Consider the following 14,284-nt stretch of genomic DNA (forward strand, 5'->3'; position numbering starts at 1 on the left):
CACGCCTGCTGTAGCCAAAAATGGTCTACCTAGTATGATTGGTATTTGTTTGTCCTCTTCCATTTCTAAAACAACAAAATCTCCCGGAATTAAAAATTTACCTATCTTAACTGGAACATCTTCTAAAATTCCTATGGGATATTTTATAGATCTATCTGCTAACTGGATTGACATTGTTGTAGGCTTTAATTCTCCCATATCTAATTTCTTGCAAATTGATAAAGGCATTAAACTGATACTTGCCCCAAGGTCACATAAGGCTTTTTCAAACCTTAGATTTCCAATGAGACAAGGTATAGAGAAACTACCAGGATCCTTAAGTTTTTTGGGCAAATTATGATGGATCAATGTAACAGTCTCTCTATCATCCAATTTCCTTCGGTTAGCTAAAAGATCCTTAAGAAATTTAGCATATGTAGGCATCTGTTGTAGAGCTTCTACAAATGGAATGTTTACATACACTTGTTTGATCATATTTAAAAATTTTTCAAATTGTCTATCAAGTTTAGTCCTTGCTAACCTTTGAGGAAAAGGAATTGGGGGGTGATAAACAGTTTGAGGCTTTGATGAAGATACTTTTTCTTTTTCTAATCTCTCCTTTTCAGTTTTTTCAACCATAGGAGAAGCGTCTTCATCAATCTCAATATTATCATTTTGATTAGACACAGGTCTGTCTAATTTCTTCCCACTCCTTAAAGTAACAGCATTAACATTTTCAGCTGGGTTTGCAACTGTTTTACCTGGGAACTTACCTGGAGAATTGTTTGAACTAGGCATCAACTGTGCAATTTGATTTTCCAGCATCTTGTTGTGGAGAGTAATATTCTCAACCTTGACAGCAAGGTTTTGAATAGAATTTGCCATTGAATCATTGGTCTGTTTTTGATTAGTGATAAAATTCTCCATAAGGTTTTCTAATCTTGAAACACTTTGTTGAATTGAGGGTGTCTGTACTGGATTTCCTTCCCCATTAATGAAGTGATTGGACGGACGGAAATTAGGTTGCTGATTGCTAGTTCCTTGAACTGGGTTATTCTTCCAAGAAAAGTTAGGATGATTCTTCCAACCAGGGTTGTACGTGTTGGAATATGGATTACTCTTCTCTCTTCGAGGAGTGTCATAGAAATTATGAGAAGCTGCCACTTGTTCAGTAGTATCTTCTTCTTCTCCAGTAAAAATTGAGGTACAATCTACTGCAGTGTGCCCTTGTTCCCTACAAAGGTCACATACTTGATTTGTAGCCACTGAATTAACCTTAGCTTTTTCCATCTTGTCTAACCTTTGATTAAGAGTATCAAATTTTGCTAAGAGTAACTCAATATTGTTCACTTCATATCGCCCCGGAGTTCCTTTCCTTGCTGTGACTTCTCTTTCACTGTATTGGCTGTGATTTGAGGCTACATTTTCCAAAATAATCATGCAGTCATTAATAGGTTTCCCCATGAAAGATCCTCCAGCTGCTGAGTCTAATATCATGGTGCTTTGTTGGTCCAATCCTTCAAAGAAAAATTGGATGGTAAGCCAACGGTTGAAGCCATGTTGTGGGCATGCTTGAAGATATCCCTTGAACCGCTCCCATGCTTCATAAATAGTCTCTCCAGTGCCTTGTTGGAAATTAGTGATTTTCTTCCTCAATTCTTTAGTTTTAGAAGGAGGAAAGAATTTCTCTAGAAAAGCTCTTTCACATAATTCCCAAGTTGCTATCTTTTCTCTAGGCACTGTTCTTAGCCACACCTTTGCCTTATCTCTCAAGGTGAGTGAGAATAAGCGGAGTCGCATTCCATCAGAAACTTCATCATCAAATTGCTGGGTCTCACAGATTTCCAAGAACCCCTCTAAGTGGTCATTAGGATCTTCTGATGGTAGTCCTCCAAAGGTGTTCTGTTTGAGCATATTCACCAGAGAAGCTGGTACAGTAGCTCCAGTTCGCATCTCCCCTCCAGGTATCCCACGAGCTACGGGTGCAGAGTAATCCCGAAGCGATAAATTATCTCGTTGTGCAGCCATGTCAAATTCTCTAGAAAGGTTTCTTTTCCTTCTCAGAAGAGTTCTTTCAATCTCAGGATCAAGTGGTGTTGGTTTCCCAAGACGTAGAGATCTCTTTTGCATTAATCCTAAGGCACTGCAAAAAAAAAGAAAGTGACCCGTGAAATCTGAATTGGAGAAGTAAACACTAAAAAAAAATTATTTATTTATTAAATATTTTTTTTTTTTTTTTTAAAAATTCGAATTAAAATAATTGTAATTTAAATCAAGAGACGTAGTCCCCGGCAACGGCGCCAAAAACTTGTTGTGTGAAAAACCGCAAGTGTACGTCAAGTAATAAATATCGAATCACAGGGACTACGTGTTTGACCTAGAATTACTAGTATTTTAATTTGAATTTTAAAACAGATGGAATTTCTGTTTTGAGATGATATAATCAGATTTGAAGGTAAAAGAGATAGTAATGCAATTAATGAATAAGATAAAACTTTAAGATAAGATAAGGAGATTTCCGGGAATCTAGGGTTCGCACAAAGAGTTCCAACATTATTGAATTATTATTTTCATTAATTAATTCTATTCCATCTTGAAGGTAGTCTTAACCTAATTTAATCCTTGCACCTTCTCAGGCTACGAGGACGTGTTTAATTAAAATTAATCCCTACTCTCGTGGTAATTGCGTTCAATTAAACCCGTTAAGATCTTTGTTAATCTATTGCTCCTCGAAAGCTTAAATCTACTCTCGTGATTTAACACTCAAGTCTATTCCTTTAGGTTCCGATAATTAGGTTCTCCTCTCAGTTCATCCCTAATTATCTATGATTATGAAAATTAAGATTAATTGTTTATCATAATTATAATCAAGTTCTCCTCTCAGTTCATCCTTAATTAATGTTATTATGAAAACAATAATATTAAAGTTCATATATAAAATACAAAAGAACAGATCAAGAATTGGAATAAAATTAAGAAACTGAATAATGCATTAATAAAGAGGTTCTCAGAGGCTAAGCCCTGATCCCAGAAAAAGGGATACTACTCACAGGAGTTCATAGTAGTTCTCCAAGAAGAAAAGAATAAAAGAAAAGTAAACCTTAGAGTCGATGGCACAGGCGCCCAACCTTCTCCAAGTGTCGAAAACTAAAAGACTGTCTCCGGAAAACCACCACCGTTCTAGGCTAACCTAATCTAATTTATAACCTAAAAGGGTAAAAAGGTAAAACTACCAAGATAAAAATTACAAAGATAAAATAAAAAATAAAAACATAAAACTTAAACAGCTGGGACGCGAAGTGAATCACGGCCGTGACTGAGAATCACGACCGTGATCTTCTCTGGAGCACATCTATGAAGGGTCAGTGGCGTTCACGGGTGTGATTGGGAATCACGACCGTGATTTTCTCTGGTGAATCACGGGCGTGATTTAGAATCACGGCCGTGATTGTCCCTGGTGAATCACGGGCGTGATTTAGAATCACGGCCGTGATTTTCCCTGTAGCTCAGCATTTCCTCTTTAATTCTTAAATCTTGATCCTGCTTAGAGAAAACACAACACATACCAAGAAAAGCATAAAATAGGAAAATGATATAAAAATTTATTAAAAACATGAAAGATATGCATGATTATGCTATGAATTCTTGTGAATTAAAGTGCTAAAATACGAGTAAAATACACAACATCAATTAGCCTCTTCTGTTAGGCATATCATCTTGATGTTCAATGATTGGCTGAAAAGCCAAATTCCGCTTGGGGAATTGTTATTGATCTTTTGGATTTTTTTTCTTTTTTGAAAGAGTGCCTCTGAGTAGGCGAATTATCTTGATGTTTGGTGTTCGGCTGAGTGCCGGATTTCGCTTGGGGAATGATTATTTGTCATTTGTGATTTTTCTTGAGGGGGTGCCTCTGAGTAGGCGAGTGGGGATTTAAAGTTTATTTATCCCAGAGTATTATTTAGAAAGCCTCTTCAGGCTTAGCTTCACTTATCGCTTGAGTTGGAAAGCTACCTTCCACCGAGGAAGTTCAAGTCCTTTCGACTTGGATATTCTGTTTAGATGATCAAGCCTCCCTTGGGGAATTTTGCTGATCTTGGTTTGATAGCTTTCACTGGGGAATTTGGCCCGTGAGTGGAAGCTGAGGTTTCTCTGGGGAGTATTATTTCTGCGAGCCTCTCCAGGCTCAGTTATTCTGAGAGAGTATTATTTCGGCGAGCCTCTCCAGGCTCAATTATTCTAAGAGGGAGTATTGTTTCTGCAAGCCTCTCCAGGCTCAATTATTCTGAGAGAGTATTATTTCGGCAAGCCTCTCCAGGCTCAATTATTCTGAAGAAGTATTATTTCGGCAAGCCTCTCCAGGCTCAGTTATTCTGAGAGAGTATTATTTCGGCAAGCCTCTCCAGGCTCGGTTATTCAGTACAAACTGAGGAGTATTGTTTGTATCCTTGCCTTTTTTCGTTTTCGGCTTTTGTTGACTGCCGTCATACACAAGCAATTTTCTATTTTTTCTATTTTATGCAACTGCCTCATGATGAGGTCTTTGAATGTGCAATTAATGTGCGTGATGCACAAAATGCAAGTTTAATTATTTTATTAGTTTGTTTTTTTTTATTTAGAAATGAATGGCTCCCCCTATCCTCTTCTTCTTGGAGGAATTTTTGTCATCGACGTGAGGGAGGATTTCTGTTATTGCCAATACGGCCGTTATTCATTTCAGTATGCCCGTATTGAATTGAAAATTTGTTCATAACCCTAATTTTGGTACGGGCGTACTGAACATGATACGGGCGTATTGTTTTTCTGAAGTTTATATTTTTTTGTTTTTTTTCAATAAACAGAGAATAAGTGATCTTCCATTACACCTATCATCTGTATGCATGTATGCGGTATGATGCACCTAATTCTATTTGATTCATTTTTCAAAAGAATTAACCGATGCGTTTTTGGATTTTGCCATTCCTCTAGACGGGCTGTGCGCTGCCGATTTCTGTAACCGAGGAATGATGCGTGTTATATTGAGATGGGCGTCATCAACCCAGTGATCCTCCTTTCCTTTAGAAGACGTGTCAACCCTCCTATTGACCACTATATCTCCATGTTTCCACTAGATTATCCTAAAATCGTTTGGGACAAGAGAGAAAAGAAGGAAAGGATATATTTTTTTTCGAAAGTTTGTGTTTTAGAGGGGATTATTTATTTTTTGAAAAATGGATTTTGTAAGAATGGCTTGGCCAATGTAGGCTTATTGTGTTTAGGCTTGTTTGTTTAAGCATTTATGAAGTTAATCAAATCTTGTTATTGACGTTGTGATTTGACAACTTAGATAGCTTTCCCTGAACTTTTTCTTTTTGAATTCTGTTCATGGTACCATCATGGATTTCTTTTCGCTTTTTGATTGTCCTTATTTTTGCCTAAAACACCCTTTTGTGGCGTTTTAGCGGACTTTTGTTTTTGTTCATTTTTGCAACCCTAACTTTTGCCTAGGTCACCCTTTCGTGGGATTCCTAGCGGGTCTTTTGCTCTTATTTTTGCGCAGCCCCCTTTTTTGGGTTTCCTGCCGAGCTTTTTTGTTTTTATGGTTCTTGTTTTTAAAGGATTTTCTTTTTATCCATGATGGCACTTGTCGAGGCCAAGGAAAGGTGCTCTAAGTTGTCACGCACACTTCCACATAAAAATGATGCGGGTTTATTGTTATTAAGACAATCTTAACCTCATTCATGCTTATTCAAACAGGGTTAAAAATAATGCGGTTTAGAAATTTATTGTAAGCAAGAAGAGAAGCAGTAAGAAATAATAAAGAATGATTTTATTATAATCATAATGGAAACATGTGCCCTATCGAGGCTCGGGGGTCGGGCTGTCCCCGAGGAGTGATCTCTAATAGTCATCAGGTCTATACATCCCTATCAGGAGGAGAAAAGCACTTGATGACAACGACCGGCCTTGACGCTTGGCCTTCCTAAAGATCTGGCTTAAAGAACGTCGAGAAGGGTCTTGATTCCTCTTCGTTCTTTGATCTTTAACAGGGTTGTATCCTAACCCTTGTTTCCCCGGATTATCCTTGATGATAGGTAGCTCCGGAATTCCTTGGGAGTCCTTGCCAAGTCCTTGTCCCGGCAAGTATCCATTCTTGGTGAGCATATGGGCTACCTTCTTCATTTCTCGGGGAAATGTTTCAACATTGGCACTTTCCAATGCTTGGAAGGCGGTCTCTAGATTTTCCTCCTCGGATTCTTTATTTTCCTTTCCTTTATTCTTGGGAGCTTTTATCATGAAGATCATTGGGAGTGTAGATCCTGCCACTCCTAGTCATGCCCCCAAGTCCAGCGATGTTAGAGAAATCGCTGTTGGCAGAAAAATGGATGTCATATATCCATGGCACAGCCTTATTTGATTCATAGGGAAAAGGCCTTGGAGTAGTGATCCTTAACGGTGTCGGACCTTCCCCTTTGTTCGTCTTGATTACCAACAACGAAGTTGTCGTGTGCTCGCTTGGCGCAGTTGTTGGTTTGCATTTGATAACAAATGGCGTGCGATCCACTCTTTGATTATACGCATCGATTAATTCTTTCTTTTTATTAATGTTTATTATTAAATTACTTGGAGAGATGTATGCAAATGAATGACTATGAAATGCAAGGGCAATTGAGAGATTTCATAAATCAAAAACTTGATTTCATTGATCATAAAAAGTGTACAACTTATCATACGATGCTTTGAAGCAATTTTTTACAATATGAGAAAAGCCGGTAAAAACCCACAGGCGGGTTCATATTTCTTCTCCATTCGTCTTCGGCTTCCTCTACATGGCGTGCCATTGCTTCAACTTGCGTATGGACCGCTTGGCTCATATCATCACTGATCTTCTGAGCGTCCTTCGCTTTTTGAATGTGATAGTTGATCATGGCCTGCAACTCATTAAGCTCGTCTTCGGCTCGATCCTTCTCCTCTCGGAGTCTAGCCATTTGTGCTAGTCCTTCCCTTTCCCTCTTGCGGAAGTTGGAAAGGCTTGCGGTTTGTTGTTGAGCAACTTCCCGCCATTGTTGTGCGTCGGATCGAGTCAAGAGCAGATCGTCTTGCATGTCCTTGATCAACTGTGCCTGCCTTGCATACTCGGCTTCAAGGCGTGCTATCTTTGCGTTAATTTCTTGGAGTTGACTACTCGGTTCAACCTTTGGCATTTTGGATGCCCGAGTAGCCTCCTCATTGAGGTTAGCACATTCATCCTTGAGCCGCTCTATCTCGTGGTCTTTCTTCTTGCATTGCCTTTGTAGACCATCGATGACGAAACTGGATTCTTCATTTTTTTCTTCAAGAACTCTCATTTGAGCTCCCATAATTTCCAGCTTCTTGGTCAAGGCGTCGACTTGTTCTTGCATTATCCTCCTTGTAGTTGCGGTTGCGCAAGAGGTGGATGGTTGGGACACCCCTCTCTCGCTCCTCCATATCTCGTAGTCGGTGGAGGCGGATACCCGAGGCTTTCCAAGCTCTCGATCTCCCTCATAGATTGGTTTCTCCCACGCTCTAATGACAGCGTGCATATCCCTCAGATGCTCGGAATCAAAGGAGAAACACAACCCTCCAAGCTCCTCTTGAACAGGAACAATCTGAGTCCTCATAAGTTGCCTCATAGCCAATCTAGGTGAGTAGGCTATGCAACCTCTAAGGCCCATCAATGGTATGCTTGGATAGCTACCGCATCTCATCAATATATTGCTCGGACGGAACCAAGGACAAACCCATGTGAAGTGTTCAATACTCCACTGTTCCATCTCTTCCTTCCACTCGGAAGCATATCGGCGGCATACGGGGATCTTCGAAAAACTCCTCAGCGGATCGGGCAAGGTCCCCATGTGACTAGAGGCATAGAAGTGTGTGATGCCCCATACATACAACAAGGAGGTACAACATCGGATAGTCTTCCCTTGCTTCTGCTGAGATAGGTTAACAGAAAGCAAGGTGTCGGCAAGAATGGCAGGCACGGGACTCTTCATGTGTACGTCCCAAGCGAAGAAAGCGTCCATAGCAGCATGGTCCACTGTGTTAGCGTGAAAGGGGAATAAGATCGTCCCAAACACGGCTAACGCTAAAGTCTTGTTGAAAGCTAACCAATCTCCCTCACCAGCCAAGGAAGAGAGGTGGTCTTCAATCATTGCGAGCTTCCAACCCTTGATACTGCCGTTCCCCACTAAAGCGGATGATCGTGATGGCAGTTTGACTTGAGTTGCGACCCTCTCTACGGCCACATGATTTTCATGGAAGATATAGACCCCGGCTGATTTGGGCCATCGAAGCATGAGCTCGTACTCCTCGAGAGTAGGAACTAAGTCAAACTGAGGGAACTCGAAACAATGCAGATCGAGACTCCAAAAATGGACCAATGCTCTCAGAAAAGCTGGATCCACACAAATCTTCATCAAGTCGAGGACTCGTCCATAAGATTTTTCGAACTCCAAACAAGCCTCTCGCGGCATCAAGGAACAGAGGTGATCCAACCTCTCGGCACGGTACAATAAGAAGTCCACTTTCTTCAATTGCCCTTGTATTCCCCTAGATCCCTGTCGCCACCGGCCCGAAACGGGCTTTCGGCATTCGCGAAGGATGGTTGGACTCTTTTATTTGTTTAAAAATATGGATTACTAGAATGACTTATTCTCAAACTGAGACCTTGTCAAACGAGCAATTTTATTAAAAGGCTCACCAATCCATGTTAATCCTAAGCGGGACCCTCCATGGATTAGTGGTTTTCATAAAAAGGAAGGGTTCATGGAGTCGCCACCAATGTTTTACTCAAAACATTAGAAAAAGAGGTTTAAGGCAATCGATTCAAAAATCGACTTCGGCCATTACAACCAGAGTCGGGTAAGGGAGTCGGTTACGCGTGGGGAAGGTGTTAGCACCCCACAGCGCCCCTTTCGGGTTCCCTATGACAGATTATTTAAAAATAATAGTGCGAAATTACTAAATTACCCCTATTTATTCTAAGCAATTATAAATTAACTATCTACATGATGACAGTTTAAATATGTACACACAGAAAGCGGTAAAAGAAGGGACTTTAAAGAGATAAACCTTTGAAGCGTGCTTTCTTATATATCTTGACAGAAATTGGGAAGCGTTTTGGCGTTCCCTCCCTCTACAAGACCGCTCGCTCCCTCCTATAAAATTTTAACTATGGAAATCCGGAGGATTTCCCTTTGACTAGGTTCGAGACTCAAGCAAAATGGCTCGTGACTCAAGAACTTCGTCGGATCAACTCTCCGAGTGATTTCTAGGCAGAGCACTGCTCAAAAAAACCCAGAATACTCAAGAAGAGGGTTAAAACTGTGTGTGAAAGTGTAGAATGACGTCCCATTGACGTCATATTTATAGGGATGAGGCTCAATACGGTCTCTGGGGGTCAATACGGTCCGTATTGAAGTTTTGAACTACAATACGGCCGTATTGAATTCAATACGGCCGTATTGAAGTTCAAAAACCTCAATACGGCCGTATTGAAGTTCAGAGGAGCCGTATTGAAGTTCAGTGCAGCCGTATTGAATTCAATGCAGCCGTATTGAAGTTCAGTGCAGCCGTATTAAATTCAATGCAGCCGTATTGAAGTTCAGAAACTTCAATACGGCCGTATTGAGTTCAGTGCGGCCGTGTTGTAGTTCAAAATGTGCAGTACGGCCGTACTGAACTCCAAGGAGGCCGTATTGAGCTCCAAACCTCCCACTTTCTTATTTTTGGCTACTCTAAGACCTCTAAACCTACAGATAGTCATCCTATGGTCTTCTGGGAGTCCTTCTGGCTGACTTTCCTTCGATCTTTGAGAGTCTTCGAGTCTTATTTCCGACCCGGACAATTTTAGGGGTCTACAGCTGCCCCCCCTTTACTTAGTCAAACGGCCTTTTAGTGTACCGGTTGATAAGTAAAGGAGTTGACCCAATTGTCCGGGGAATAAGGCCATCCTTCCGACTTGTAGTGTCTTCCGGTGGAAAATTTGCTGAGTAGCCTCTCCAGGTTTTGCTTCGCTCGTCGTCTGAGCCGGAAGCTGCATACCTCCGTGCTTCTGAACACTCTGGTAGCGTGAGTACCGCCTCTCCAGGCTCAACTTCACTCGACGCCCGAGCTGGAAGTTGTGAGTACCGCCTCTCCAGGCTTAGCTTCGCTTGCCGCCCAAGCTGGAAGCTGTGAGTACCGCCTCTCCAGGCTCTGCTTCGGTGCTTCTGACATCCTAGGCAGTTGAGTTTGCCCTCTCCTGGGTTAGCTTCGCTTGCCGCCCAAGCTGGAAGCTGTGAGTACCGCCTCTCCAGGCTCAACTTCACTCGACGCCCGAGCTGGAAGTTGTGAGTACCGCCTCTCCAGGCTTTGCTTCGCTCGCCGCCCGAGCTGGAAGCTGCATACCTCCGTGCTTCTGAACACTTTGGTAGCGTGAGTACCGCCTCTCCAGGCTTGTGCATACCTTGGTGCTCTGGACATCTGGGTAGCATGAGTTTGCCCTCTCCAGGGTCTGCGGTTTGCCCTCCCCAGGGTCTGCGTACCTCCGTGCTTCTGATCACTTTGGTAGCGTGAGTTTGCCCTCTCCATGGTCTGCGGTTTGCCCTCCCCAGGGTCTGCGTACCTCTGTGCTTCTGATCACTTTGGTAGCGTGAGTTTACCCTCTCCAGGGTCTGCGGTTTGCCCTCCCTAGGGTCTGCCTCCGTGTTCTTGACGACGTTGGCAATGTGAGTTTGCCCTCTCCAGGGATCTGTGATGGTTTTGTCTCCACAGTCCACGATGCTGCTTTGACAATTTGTTTTTGATTTTGGTGCCGCTGAGGGCTGGATAACGCAGGGATCCGTCTAGGGGATGTGCAGTTACTCATAGGTTCTTGTGCCCCAACTTGCATTTGCATAGTTGGTACCCATGGGGAATTTCTGTTTCCTTGGGGTGTAGACACGAAGATGCTCTTTCTGATGTGAGCGATGCCTTATGATTGGCTGACGTCTTTTGACGTTGTGGAGGATCCCGGTTATCCTTATTCGGGTGACTCTTTTGGATTTTCTGATCTTTGCTGCCTCTGTGTAGGCTGTTATCCGCTGGGGATTCTAGATGTTGATTTTTTATTAGCCTCTTCTGTTAGGCGGATCATCTTGACGCTTGATTTTTGGCTGAAAGCCGATTTCCACTTGGGGAATGGTTTATTGATTTTCTTTTTTGGATTTTCCTTTTTGTAGGAATGCCTCTTGAGTAGGCGACTGGGGATTTAGGGATCTTATGTATCCCAGAGTATTATTTAGGAAGCCTCTACAGGCTTAGACTCACACAATGCCTGAGTTGGAGAGCTATCTTCCACTGAGGAAGTTTTGACTGAATATTTTGCTTTGGATGATCACGCTTCCATTGGGGATTTTCGTTGATCTTGGTTTGATAGCTTTCACTGGGGAATTTGGCCCGTGAGTGGAAGCTGAGATATCTCTGGGGAGTATTATTTCTGCGAGCCTCTCCAGGCTCAATTATTCTGTATGATGAATTGTTTTTTTGTTTAGCCCGAGAATGCGAGCTGAGACGTCTTTTGGAGAGTATTATTTCGGCAAGCCTCTCTAGGCTTAATTATTCTGTGGGAGTATTATTTCAGCAAGCCTCTCCAGGCTCAATTATTTTGTGAGAGTATTATTTTGGCAAGCCTCTCCAGGCTCAAGTATTCTGTATGGTGAGAGAGTATTGTTTCGGCGAGCCTCTCCAGGCTCAGTTATTCTGAGAGTATTATTTCGGCAAGCCTCTCCAGGCTCAGTTATTCTGTATGATGCTGTTGATTTTCTGAATCTTTGCCTTTTTTGTCGAATTTTGGCTTTTTCTGTATTTTGCCTTTTTGTTGTTTTTTGGCCTTTTCTGTTGACTGCTGTCATACACAAGCAATTTTTCTATTTTTTTCTATTTTATGCAATTGCCTCATGATAAGGTCTTTGAATGTGCAACTAATGTGTGTGTGATGCACAAATGCAAGTTTGATTATTTTATTAATGCTTTTTAGGAAAATGAATGGCTCTCCCTATCCTTCTCTTCTTGGAGGAATTTCTGTCGTCGACGTGAGGGAATATTTTTGTGAGCCTTTTATGCAGGAGATTATGGATTTTATAGGAACCCCTCCAATTTTCTTTATTGACCGATTATTAAGGAATTTCATACAATTTTTTAGAAATACCAATTTAGAGGCATAATCACATGGTCAAGAGAGAAAAGAAATGAATAGATATTTTATTAATATTCACAAGTGTTTTTACAGAAAGATATACAGAAGGTAATTTCTGAAGAATGGCTGGCCTGGGTAGGCTATTTACATTGGGCTTAACAATTATATCTGTAATTGTTGCTCCGTACGTTCTCCTAGTTGTTTTGGGTGATATGCCTGAGTCAGGAGTGTAGACACTGCAAGACGCTTGCTTCTAGAAGATAATCACATGAATCGCCTTTCGGTTTTCGATTCAAGTGATCGTCGCTTGCTTTATTTTTATGTCTTATTCTTTTGCCCCTAACTTTTGCCTAGGACGTATCCTAGCGGGGATAATTTTGCCTTTGTTTTGCCTAGTACCCTTGTACTGGCGGGCTTTTTGTTTTGCCCTAACTTTTGCCTAGGATGCCCTTTTTCGGGTTTTCATCCTAGCGGGCTTATGCAAGCAACGTCTTCAAGCATAATACTTCTTTACCACGTCAGCGTTGACTGGGTATCGAAGTTCTTCTCCATCTATGTCTGTGAGGATCAATGCTCCTCCGGAGAAGGCTCGCTTCACCATGTATGGTCCTTCGTAATTCGGGGCCCACTTTCCGATTTTGTCCTTTTGGGCTGGTAGTAATTTCTTCATTACCAGCTCTCCCTCATGATAGACTCGAGGGTGGACTTTCTTGTCAAAAGCCTTTTTGATCTTTCTTTGATAGGCTTGACCATGGCATATGGCGTTCAGCCGTTTTTCTTCAATAAGGTTTAACTGGTCATATCGGCTTTGAACCCATTCTGCCTCGGAAAGTTTCGCTTCCATGATTACCCTTAGAGAAGGTATCTCAACTTCAACAGGCAAGACCGCCTCCATCCCATAAACGAGGGAGAATGGAGTAGCTCCTGTGGATGTGCGCACTGAAGTCCTGTATCCATGGAGAGCGAAAGGTAGCATCTCATGCCAGTCTTTGAATGAGACAACCATCTTTTGCACTATCTTCTTGATATTTTTATTGGCTGCCTCGACTGCCCCATTCATCTTTGGTCGATAGGGGGAAGAGTTGTGGTGTTGGATTTTGAACTCTTGGCACAGTTCTTCCACCATCTTGTTATTTAGATTGGATCCATTATCAGTGATGATTTTATCAGGAATACCGTATCTGCATATCATATTCTTTTTGATGAAGGATGTTACCACCTTTCGGGTCACATGAGCATACGATGCCGCTTCTACCCATTTGGTGAAATAGTCAATGGCCACAAGAATGAATCTGTGCCCGTTGGATGCTTTCGGCTCAATGGGTCCAATAACATCCATGCCCCACATTGAGAATGGCCAAGGTGAAGCCAATACGTTGAGTGGGGTTGGTGGGATATGAATGTTGTCGGCGTATGCTTGACATTTATGGCATTTTCGCACATATTGGTAACAATCCTTTTCCATGGTCGACCAATAATATCCCGCCCTGAGGATCTTTTTAGCCATTGCGGGCCCGGGAATGTGGGTACCGAAAACTCCCTCATGAACTTCTTTGATCATGTTTTGGGCTTCGACTTGGTCTACACATCTCAACAAGACCGAGTCATAATTTTTCTTGTAGAGGGTTTCGCCGACTAGCAAAAATCCCATGGCCCTTCTTCGGATATGCTTCTTGTCATTATTACTGGCCATATCAGGATATTCCCCTTTTGTCAAATATTGCTTGATGTCATGGAACCATGAATGATCATCAACTACTTCATCTATCAGAAGGCAAAACGCTTGCTTATCATGCCTCCGGATATTGATGATGGGCATCTCATGCTCATTATCCAAGGCGAACATTGATGATAGTGTGGCAAGAGCGTCGGCAAACTGATTTTCCTCCCTTGGAATGTATTCAAAGATGACACTTTGGAAGAGTTGTGTCAAATCTTTGATGTGCTCAACATATGGTATCAATTTGGGATTTCGGACTTCCCATTCACCCCGTAATTGGTAGATGACTAGGGCCGAATCACCAAATACTTTGAGCTTTAGGATACCATTGTTGATGGCTGCTTGGATTCCCAACGCGCAAGCCTCGTATTCTGCCATATTGTTTGTACAATCGAAGTTGAGTCTTGCCGTTATGGGAATGTGTTTTC

The 14,284-nt window shown here is 42.0% G+C and overlaps 1 non-coding gene across 1 annotated transcript; it reads left to right on the forward strand.

Moving 5' to 3' along the window:
• Positions 1–1,531: 1,531 nt before the first annotated feature.
• LOC145952235 (small nucleolar RNA R71) lies at positions 1,532–1,638 on the forward strand. The gene has a single exon (XR_014429914.1). It is a non-coding gene; the product is annotated as a small nucleolar RNA R71 (small nucleolar RNA).
• The last annotated feature ends 12,646 nt before the right edge of the window (positions 1,639–14,284 follow it).

Source organism: Cajanus cajan, chromosome 9 (assembly GCF_000230855.2).
Source record: "Cajanus cajan strain Asha chromosome 9, NIPB_CcT2T_4, whole genome shotgun sequence".
Classification (NCBI taxonomy): domain Eukaryota; kingdom Viridiplantae; phylum Streptophyta; class Magnoliopsida; order Fabales; family Fabaceae; genus Cajanus; species Cajanus cajan.